General features: G+C 36.4%; 1 long non-coding RNA gene across 1 annotated transcript; it reads left to right on the top strand.

Annotated features, from left to right (window-relative positions):
- The first annotated feature begins 1,796 nt into the window (after positions 1-1,796).
- On the top strand, positions 1,797-4,968 carry LOC145585934 (uncharacterized). The gene is made up of 4 exons (XR_014100759.1): positions 1,797-1,952; positions 3,174-3,239; positions 3,879-4,024; positions 4,673-4,968. It is a non-coding gene; the product is annotated as an uncharacterized LOC145585934 (long non-coding RNA).
- Positions 4,969-10,547: the final 5,579 nt, after the last annotated feature.

Below are 10,547 nucleotides of genomic sequence, written 5' to 3'. Positions count from 1 at the left end.
AACTACTCTATTGAGCGCCATAAATGACACTCATCACATAGGAAAGAAGAAGAAAGACTTTAAGGCCAGGGAAGGGTAAGAAGACCTTTTCGCCTAAGCAAAAAACTACCAAAGATAACAAGGATAAGAAGGTAGCATCTTCTAAATCTTATTTTGGATGCTTTTATTGCAACAAGATGGGACATTGGAAGAGAGATTTCCTAATATTCAAGGAAGATAAGAAGAACGGAACCATTTCTTCTGGATCAGGTATATTCGTTATATACTTAAAATTCACTAGCTCGGCATCATGGGTATTAGATACCATATAGTAGTTCACACCTTTGTTCCAATTCTTAGGGACTAAGGAACACTAGAAGGCTAAAAAAGAGAGAGGTTGAACTCCGGGTTGGCAATGGAGCCAGAATTGCGGCTGTAACCGTGGGAACTCTAAGTTTGTGTTTGCCCTCGAGGCTAGTTTTAGAACTTGAAAATTGTTATTATGTTCCCAACGTTATAAAAAAACATTATTTAAATTTCGGCGTTGGACGCCAAAGTTTTTGAGTTTCGAGTAAAGGACAATGAATGTTTGTTTTATCTCTATAATGTTTTATATGGTATTGCACATTGTGATGAAAATGGTCTTTATGTGATTTTGTTAGACAAACAATTTTATAATGTTAATAATACCACCAAGAAAGGTAAGACCATTGAGTCAAATGAGACGTACTTGTGGCGTTGTCGTCTTGGCCACATTAACATCAAACGCATCAAGAAACTTGTACAGGAAGGTGTTCTTGACTTGTTCGATTTACAATCATTTAAGAATTGCGATGATGTTAATTAGGCAAGATGATAAAGTATCCATTCTTCAAGTTGGGAAAAAGAGCAGGTGACTTGTTGGGCCTAATACACACCGATGTATGTGGACCAATAAGCACAACAACAAGAAACGGCCATCAATATTTTATCACCTTCACAAACGACTATAGTAGATATTGATATGTCTACCTTATGTTCCACACATTGAAAATCCACTTGGCAAGAAATTCAAAGCCCTTCGATCGGATCTAGGTGGTGAATACTTGAGCCAAGAATTCGATGACAATTTTAAAGAAAAGGGTATACCTTCAGAATTGACACAATTGAACGGAGTATCTGAAAAGAGAAATCGAACCTTGCTTGACATGGTATGATCAACAATGGGTCTTAGTGACCTTCCTATCTCTTTCTGGGGACATGTTCTTCTAACCGCGACACTAACACTGAACTGTGCTCCATCAAAAGCTATAGAAAAGACTTCATACAAGCTATGGACGAAGAAACCTCCAAGGTTGTCTTTTCTCAAGATATGGGGATGCGAAGCATATGTCAAGAAACCAAAGGGTATTACTGAATCCAAATCTGACAAGGTTTCACTACACCAAAAACTAGATTAGAGATCGCAAAATATAGAACAGTTACCAAAGATAGGCGTTCTGCAGAAGAATATAGAACGTATTTGTATAAGAGGCGTCCTGTAAGTTAATTCATATGGAACGGTTAGCTTAGTTAACCGTTCTCTATTTCTTTCACCCAAATAATTAAAAATAATAATTAATTATTATAGAGGATATAAAATGGTCATCTTGATAACCGTTTTGTATTTTTTTTAATTTTTTTTTTAATTTTAGGAGGAAATTATATACAGAGTGTTATTCTTATTATTATTAAAAAAAAAAGGGAATTTACTTAAATTAATCAAAGGCGGCTATAAGGTTTTTCACTTTCATTTCACTTTCACTTCCATTCCACTAAAAAAATACCTTTGCTTAATATTCTTAAAAAAATACTCCATATTTATTGTTAATTGCTTTAAGTAGACCGAAAACCTCCAATTGCATGCACCGCCACTTACTGTTTGTCGTGCCGCCGCTCCACCGCCGCACAATGTCTGCAGCACCACCACTTCGCTAAGCCACCATTACATTGAGGTAGGTTCGAATTTTATTTGTCATAGAGTAATTGAATTTTGATAATTTGTCAATCTAACCACATGAACCATTCGAAATATGAAGGAAACAAAATTAAACTCATAGTTTTCATCTATTAAATTAATATGCAATTCGAATTTAGGTGATTGAAAAAAACATCAAAGTTCTAGTTTTAGGGATAAATTCAATCGATTGTTTTTATGTTAATATTTCAGCCGAATTGCAGTAAGTTGAATCAGATTACCCTTAATTTTGTCGAATTTCCATTTATTTCAATAGTAATAAAAATAATTTTAGCCAAATAATCCTACCTAAGTTGAATTTAGAACCCTAATAAGATAAAGAAAGAGGGGTAGGGGATATTGATTACCACTGGATTATTGTGCTATATCAATTGTAAATAATTTGTAATATATTTTAGAAAATATTGATTTGCTTTGCTTTTCTTTCATAAAAGGGTTGGTTATGAGATCTTGTGATTGAAACTATGCGATGATAAAATCTGATTCTAGTAATGTATAAGACTAGTCATGGTTTTTACTATGCTTACAATGATGAGTAAGGAGTGTGTTTTTGTGGAATTGGTGTAGCTTATTGTGAAGAGATAAGAGAAGGGAATCATAACATGTGGATTGTGGTACTGTTAAAGACGATTGAGTTTTTTTTATTCTTTGTACATTGTTGTTGACGTATGACTTTGTTGCTAAATCATCTTGGAGTTTTGTGTCTCCAGATTTCCTCTTTCTGAATCTTCCCTCACCTTCAGTGGTTAATTGAACTTGTATCCCCTATGAATGTGAATTGACTTCTATATGTTTATAGACTCAGAGCTAAGGTGCATGATTGCTCCAATGTTTCCCCTGCTAGAGTGGTAATGCTTAATGGATTATGATGCTAGAGTCTTTCTTACTGAGCACCTTATTTGTGCACTAACTTTGGCAAGTTCTCCTTTATCTCTTTATGTAAAGGAGGCTTATATCCTGCATTTACATGCTTATGCAACTCTTACATCACCTCATGTTTCATTTTTAGTATCATGCCCCTCTTTTTTCAGTTTTTTTTAGAGACCTCCTTTATGTAAAAAAACTTCTTTCTTTGTATGCATCAGTCCCTCCTCGTCTTGATCAACAAGTAGATGTTCTATAGTCTTTGCTTTCGGAATTATAACTTTTGAGTGTTGTGTTTCCAACATTTTTCATCTTAGTATTACCATCTATTCAGGGCTCAAGCATCCCGAAGAATAAAAAACAAAGCTCTTCTTCAGAGGCAAAGAAGGAAAAGAAAAAGGTTTTACCGATATTGTTTTATTTTATATACTCTTTTATTTTTTTTCTAACATTGGATGAAGTAGTCAAGAAAAGCCTTTGTATTTATGGGGCTTTAACTTGTCTGCTTGCATCACGGTGGTTCTTTCTGAGATATGGTCTGTAGTTGGATATCTGTTAGAAGCATTGTTCCTAGCTCTTCTAGGGGATCATTTCAAGAGTTGTGTTTCTCTAGATTTCCCTATTCTAACGTAACTAATGACTGGAGCTTTCTTCATTTGCTTTCTGAGTCTCCAAATGCTTCCTTATTATAGTACACTTTCCTGTAGTGACTGGATACTACTGAGAATTATTACATCTATTTCAGATTCTAGATGCTGTTAATTAAGTTTTTGCATAAGTAGCTTTAATAAAATGAAGTACTGAACTTCTATTTTGCATCCCGTAGTAATTTACTTCTATATCTGTTATGGAACTTAGTAATTAATGATCATGTCTCCGTCAAATTTACTAATTTCTCTTTATCAATAAGTTTATGTTTCTTGTTTGAAAGTAATAAACAGAAAACTTTGTGTCAGTTGCTTCATTTTAAAATTTTTTTTTTGTTGTAGTAATTAAACTTTTGAGGTAACACATTCTTTTTGCTAATTTAATTTTGCAGCAGAATAAAAGGAAGAAACCAGCAGAAATGGACAAGAAACTTGGTGTCAAGTGATTAAAACTTACTACTATCGTGAAACCAAAAATTATTGCTTCTGTCGCCATTATCTCATGGGAAGATGCCACGAGGTGGTTATATATCGCTATGTGAGTTTTTTTTTCTCTTGTTCAATTTTGATTTGAAATTAGATTGATAGATTATTTATTTTCACATTTGAATCATTAGCATGCAGCTACATGTTTTATTTTGTTTACTTGCATTTGGTAGGTTATATAATTTTTACTGTCACAATTGATTTTAAGTTATATATTGTGTATCTTCTATCTTGATCTGCAAGTGGATGCTCTATAGTCCATGCTTCCGGGCTTATAACTTTTCTATCAGTAACTGCTTATTTCTTAAGATCATCATGATTTCCCTTAAATATATGTTTAGGCTGTTTGTAAGATGTATATATACTATTATATTCTTTCACTAATTTTGGTTTGGGTTCTTGTTTTAGGCTAGAAACTTCTGCTGTAGACCCGTCCCAACCTTGTGAGCATGGGTATGAACTTAGATCAGATATGTACTAGATGTCTAGATGTGGCATTTACAGAAACTATTATGCACATGGTTGTTATGTGTCTTGAGAGCAACCCTTTTTTTTATATAAGATTGAGAGCAGCCTTTTGGGTATCAGTTGTTCTTCTTAAATTAGATCAAAAAAGATATACCTATTTATATTTAATTAGATGAATTTATTGTGTATATTATTAACTACTAATATGTATGTATTTTACATTATTTTGTAGTATTTAAAGCAAGTTCTTCCTACATATTCTCAACAAATGATCAACGAGCTTAGGGAAAGGTGGATTTCATGTGTTACGGATATTAACAACCAAATGACGACGACAATGATATATCTGAATTTTAAATCAATATGGTATTGGTATATCTAAGCATAATTTTTTTAAATCAACATTAATTAGAAATGTGTTTTGATATTTAACTCACGTATTTATTTGTATAGAACAAATTCTGGATGAATGATTCAATTTAATTGTGGTTGGATGTTTTAAATTATATATATGAAGCATATTTTAATGTCTTTCGTCGTATTTGGAAATATTTTTGTTAATTTTATTATACTGAAGTTTATATTGCACGCATACAAGATCATGAGTTTATTTTACATAAGAAATGTGGAATTTTTCTTACAGGATTAATTTACAAGATAAAATACAGGAATACAACATATACAGATCTAAAAATGAAATACAAAATAATGCAAATTATCAAAATAAAGGAATAATACAAGATAAAGTATGTACAGGGGTAATGCAATATAGAACGGTTAAGTGGCCTAAACCGTTCTATTTTCCTTCCTTAGTGTACGATTTTAAGAAGGGAAAAGAGAACATTTGTGACTAACAATCGTTCTCTATTTGTCCATATATAAAATGCCTAAACGACCCGTTCTCTATACTTTATACATCGCTTAGAGAAGAACGCCCCTAAGGCGATCTATAAAGCCTATAATAACAGTTCTCTAAGGCCTTTTTTGTAGTAGTGTTTTCTTTATGGACTACACAAAAGAAACCAAAGGGTATGACTTCTACAACAAATTTGAGAACAAAGTGTTCGTTGCTCCCGATGGTGTCTTTTTGGAGAAGGAACACCTTTCCAAAATGATAAGTGGGAGGAAAATCGAACTCGATGAAGTTCGAGAGGACAAGCAAGAAAATCATATTGACACTCAAAGTGCTCAAACAGCATTTGTTGACGCTGGTCAAAATGCGCAAAGTCAAATTGACAATGCAAATGGATGGAGACATTCTGGTAGTGGATGGAGACAAACCGGTAACCTAGAATTAAGCGATTGCGAGCATCGACTCTGCTAAATGGCAAGAGGCCATGAGATCTGAAATGGATTCCATATTTGAAAATCAAGTCTGGGACTTGGTTGACTTACCCCACTACTAGAAAACAGGTCATTTATGACGGAACGGTTCTGATGGACACTAAAATCCGTCGAAACGTAGAAAAATTCCGACGGATTTTATTTTTCATCGAAAATCCGACGGATAATTCCGACGAAATTTTAATCTGTCGGAAAATTCTTTACTTCCGACGGAAAATCCGTCGGAAGTGTTATATTTTCCGACGGAATTTAATTTTCAACGGATTTAATTTCCGTCGAAATTACCAACGAAATTTAATACCTTTCCTACGGAATTTAAGTTTAAAAAAAACCAAACCCCCTAAAACCCTAATATTTTTGCCCCCCCCCCCCCCCCCACATTTATTTCTAACTTCTCTCTCTCCTCTCACCGCCTCTCTTCTGCTTCTCTCTCATCTCTTCTCTTCCTCAGGTCTCTTTCTTCTCCTCTTTTTCCTCACTTCTCTTCCTTCTCCTCATCTTTCCTCACTTCTCCTCTTCTCTAATCTTCTGAATACTCTAAAAATCGGTCGTAAGGAATGAACTCACGGATCTCCTCATCACTTCTCTATTTTCCTCACGAATTTCCTCTCTCTTCTCTAATCTTCTCTATTTCATTCATATTAATGGTTTATATGGTCAAATTCGACCATGAAATCTCTAGATCTAGAGGTTTCATGGTCGAATTTAGCCGTATTAAACCAAATTCGAGGAGAAATAACATCCTAATTCGTGTTAACATATGTATTGTTTTTTTTTTTTTTTTGTTTTTTTTTTAAATTTTTTTGTTGTATGGGTAGTTTTCAGATGTTGTGGTTATGGTTGTGATTTTTTGTTAATTTTTAGGTGGTTGATGTGCATCTGGGTTGGTTAGGATTAAGTGGGGTTGGTTCGAGTGGTGGGTGGTGGGTTTGGTTAAGTAGGGTGGGTTCGGGTGGTGGGTGGTGGGTTTTGTTAAGTGGGGTGGGTTCGGGTGGTGGGTGGTTGGTGGTTGGTGGTGGTGGTTTATGTCGTGGCAAAATTGTTTTTATTTCTGGGTTCGGGTGGTGGGTGGTGGTGAGTTAAGTCGTGTAAGGGTAATGGGTTGTGGTGGTTGGAGGCGGTGATAAGCCATGCCGATGGTGGCGCAGCCTTTTTTTTAATTTCGTAAAAGAATTTTTCGACGGAAATTCCGTCGTAACTTTCAAACGGAAGTGAATCCGTCAGAATTTACGACAGATTTCTCCGGCACCTGAAAACCCCTTTTCGAGGAAAAAATCTGTCAGAAATCCGTCAGAAAAAGAATTTTTCGACGGAAATTCAGTCGTAACTTTCAAACGGAAGTGAATCCCTCGGAATTTATGACGGTTTTCTCCAGCACCTGAAAACCCTTTATCGAGGGAAAAATCTGTCAGAAATCCTTCAGAAAAGTATTTCCGACTGAAAAAGTGGTATTTCTTATAACCCCGTTTCCAACAACCATTTCCGACAGATTTCTGGGTGTTTCCGTCGGAAATGGCCTGTTTTCTAGTAGTGATCGAAGGTTACACCTATTTGATGTAAGTGGATTCTCAAATTGACAACCAACATAGATAGAAATGTATTCATTGACAAAGCTAAACAGGTAGCAAAAGGTTACAGGCAAATTCATGGTATTGATTATGAGGAAATATTTTCTCTGGTCGCAATGCTTAAACCCGTTAGGATCATCCTAGCTATTGCTGCATATTACTATTATGAAATATGGCAGACGGATGTCAAAACCGCATTCCTCAATGGAATTTTGGAAGAAACTTTTTACATGAAACAACCTGAATTTTTGTTGACCAAAACAATGCTAAGAAGGTGTGTAAGCTTAAAAATTCCATTTATGGGCTAAAGCAACCTAGCCAAATTTGGAATATGCGATTAGATGAAGCCATCAGTAACTTTGGTTTTATCAAGAATGCAGATGAATCATGTGTTTACAAGAAGGTCAGTGTGAGTGACATCGCCTTCCTAGTCTTATATGTTGACGACATATTGCTCATTGGAAATAGCTTTCCGATCTTAGAGGTTGTAAAGGCCTGACTTGGAATTTTTTTTTCTATGAAAGACTTGGGAGAGGCTAAGTACATATTGGGCATCAGGATATATAGCCATAGTACTTATATCGATAAGCTACTAGCACGATTCGGTGTGTAGGAGGCCAAAAGAGGTCACCTACCCATGTCACATGGCATAACCCTGAGAAAGAAGCAGTGACCAAAGACACCTGATGAGCGAGAAAAGATGAATCAGATTCCATATGCTTCGCTAATTGGATCGATCATGTTTGCCATGATATGTACTAGGCCAGATGTATCGTATTCCTAAAGTGCTACGAGCCGATGCCAATCAGACCCAGGAGAGGCGAATTTGACTGTGGCCAAGAATATCCTAAAGTACCTAAAAAGGAACAAGGATAAATTCCTAGTATATAGTGGCTCAAAAGAATTAGTTGTTAAAGGTTATACCGACACAAGCTTCCAAAAAGACATAGACAATTTCAAATCACGGTCTGGATATTTTTTCTGTCTAAATGGAGGAGCGTTAAGTTGGAAGGGTGCTAAGTAGAGCACAATTGCAGATTCTACAACTAAAACCGAATACTAGGCACCTACTGAAGCGGCTAAGGAGGCAGTTTGGATTCGTAAGTTCGTTGGTGAACTGGATGTTGTACACTCCATCAAGGGTCTAATAGCCCTCTATTGTGACAACAATGGAGCTATTGCTCATGCTAGAGAGCCAAGGGAACATCAGAAGGTCAAACATTTTAGAAGGCAATTTCACATGATAAGGGAGTGGAAATTAGAGGTTCATATAAGAATTTGTAAAGTTATAACGGACGACAATGTAGCCGATCAACTTACTAGACATGTGCTTCAAGTAAATCATAACAAAGCACGTTGAGGCAATGGGAATCAGGCACGTTGGATATTGGCTTTGATTTCCCTATTTAGTGTATTAATTAATTTATGAACATTTTAATGTATGGCACTAAGATGAACCATTCAGGTTTTGGGGTAATTTAATTTCATGTAAATTTATCTCTCCGTTTCTATTTCATTGTGGTTTAGAATTAAATATTGAGTCCATTCCATTCTGAGAATATTTAAAATAGGGTATCAAGACCATTCATGGATAAAGAAACACCTATTAAATGAACATTAAATATTATAATTGAAATTATCCCTAATCCAGGTCATTTGAATGATGGACGATTAATGATCGCTTGAGATTAATGTGTACTTTGATTTATATCATCGTTTCTTGTGCTACAAGGACATGATTGTGATAAATCATTTGCACATGTATTAGTTGAGAACCATACTGGATCGACCTATGATAATACTTTAAGAGATTTAAAAATTGTCATAAGTATACTTCTCATTATGGCTATCGAAACCTCTCTCCTTGAGCATGAGTATTGTGAGTTCTCTTGTTTTAGTACTAGTCCGTTTTGATGTTAATTAAACCCCTGTCGTACAAGGAGATTATAACGGCAACACTCGGGCGGCTAGGTTCTCTAAGTAAGAGAAGCTGACATTACAAGATTAGTAATGTCCCCCCACTAACAATGGGGAACATGTCTTTGTTGTTTATAAGGCCTCTCGAAGAGCAAGATTGTGAAAATGCATGGCCGTGCTCAGATGGATTTCAGAAATCATCTTTTTATTGACAGTCAAACTCAGATTTCGAGAAACACTTCTTAATGTAATAAGGTTGACGAATAATCTTACCTTATACTTCATGAAGAGACATTGAGTGACATAGGAAAAAGGCTATACACTAAAAGCACTCTTGTCAGGAAGGACAAGTGGGAGATTGAAAGGAATGGTGTCCTTCAAACAAGTGTATTATTTCGATAGAGGCCTCAAAGTTATTACAAACATAATTATTCAGTAAGTTTAAGTGATCGGAATGCCTAGGTGGAGGCCGCTTCCGATCAGTAATATTAATGTATAATTAATATTATATCTTAATCTTGATTTAACCTTTCTGGTCACACCCAAGCAACTAACGATCTGAAACGACGAATTAATCCGGAAGGAATTAATGAGTCGTTCGAGTACTATAAATTTAGACGTCGAAAATCGAGCTAGGAGCGTCGAGATCGAGCGTTACAAGTCTAGTCGAATTAATAAAACACGAGACGCTAAAATCGATAATTAATCAACAATTTACTAAAATACCCTTAGAATACGAATTCTAGGGGAAAGTAAGGCTAGCATGCGCACCACACCAAGCCAAGGGTGCTAGGTGCGCACGGCAGCTGGTGCGTGGCTAGGTAGGCTAGCAGCACTAGCCGCACACAAGTGCATAACAGCCCACAAAGCATGCGTGGCTTGCTGTGTGCATGCTAGCTTGCAAGACTATTAGTTGTGCATGTATGCGTGATGGCGTACAGGCCAGCATGTCTGTGGTGCGATAGAGCGTGCCACACCTAGCATCAAGTAGCAAGCAAGCTTGCTGGGCTGGCACGTAAGCGTGCTCGCTACTAGGCCAAGGCAGCAGCCCGTTCGCAACATGCTGGCACGGGGCGGCCGCCCATCCTATCACAAAGTCGCCAGCTGGGCGTGCCTTGGTGCCCAAGGATGGGGCGCCTCGTAGCAGCCGCTCATAGGAGCTAAGAATTATGAGGGCCAATTTTTTAGGGTCCTTGGGGATCAAGTATTGGTCCCCCCCCCCCCTTGTGGTCCTTACCTAACCTCTCCTCTTAGAATGCCACTTGTTGATTAATTAGT

This window comes from Chenopodium album, chromosome 2 (assembly GCF_948465745.1).
Source record: "Chenopodium album chromosome 2, dcCheAlbu1.1, whole genome shotgun sequence".
Classification (NCBI taxonomy): Eukaryota; Viridiplantae; Streptophyta; class Magnoliopsida; order Caryophyllales; family Amaranthaceae; genus Chenopodium; species Chenopodium album.
The sequence above is the reverse complement of the archived record's forward strand: the minus strand, read 5'-3'. Positions and strand labels throughout refer to the sequence as shown.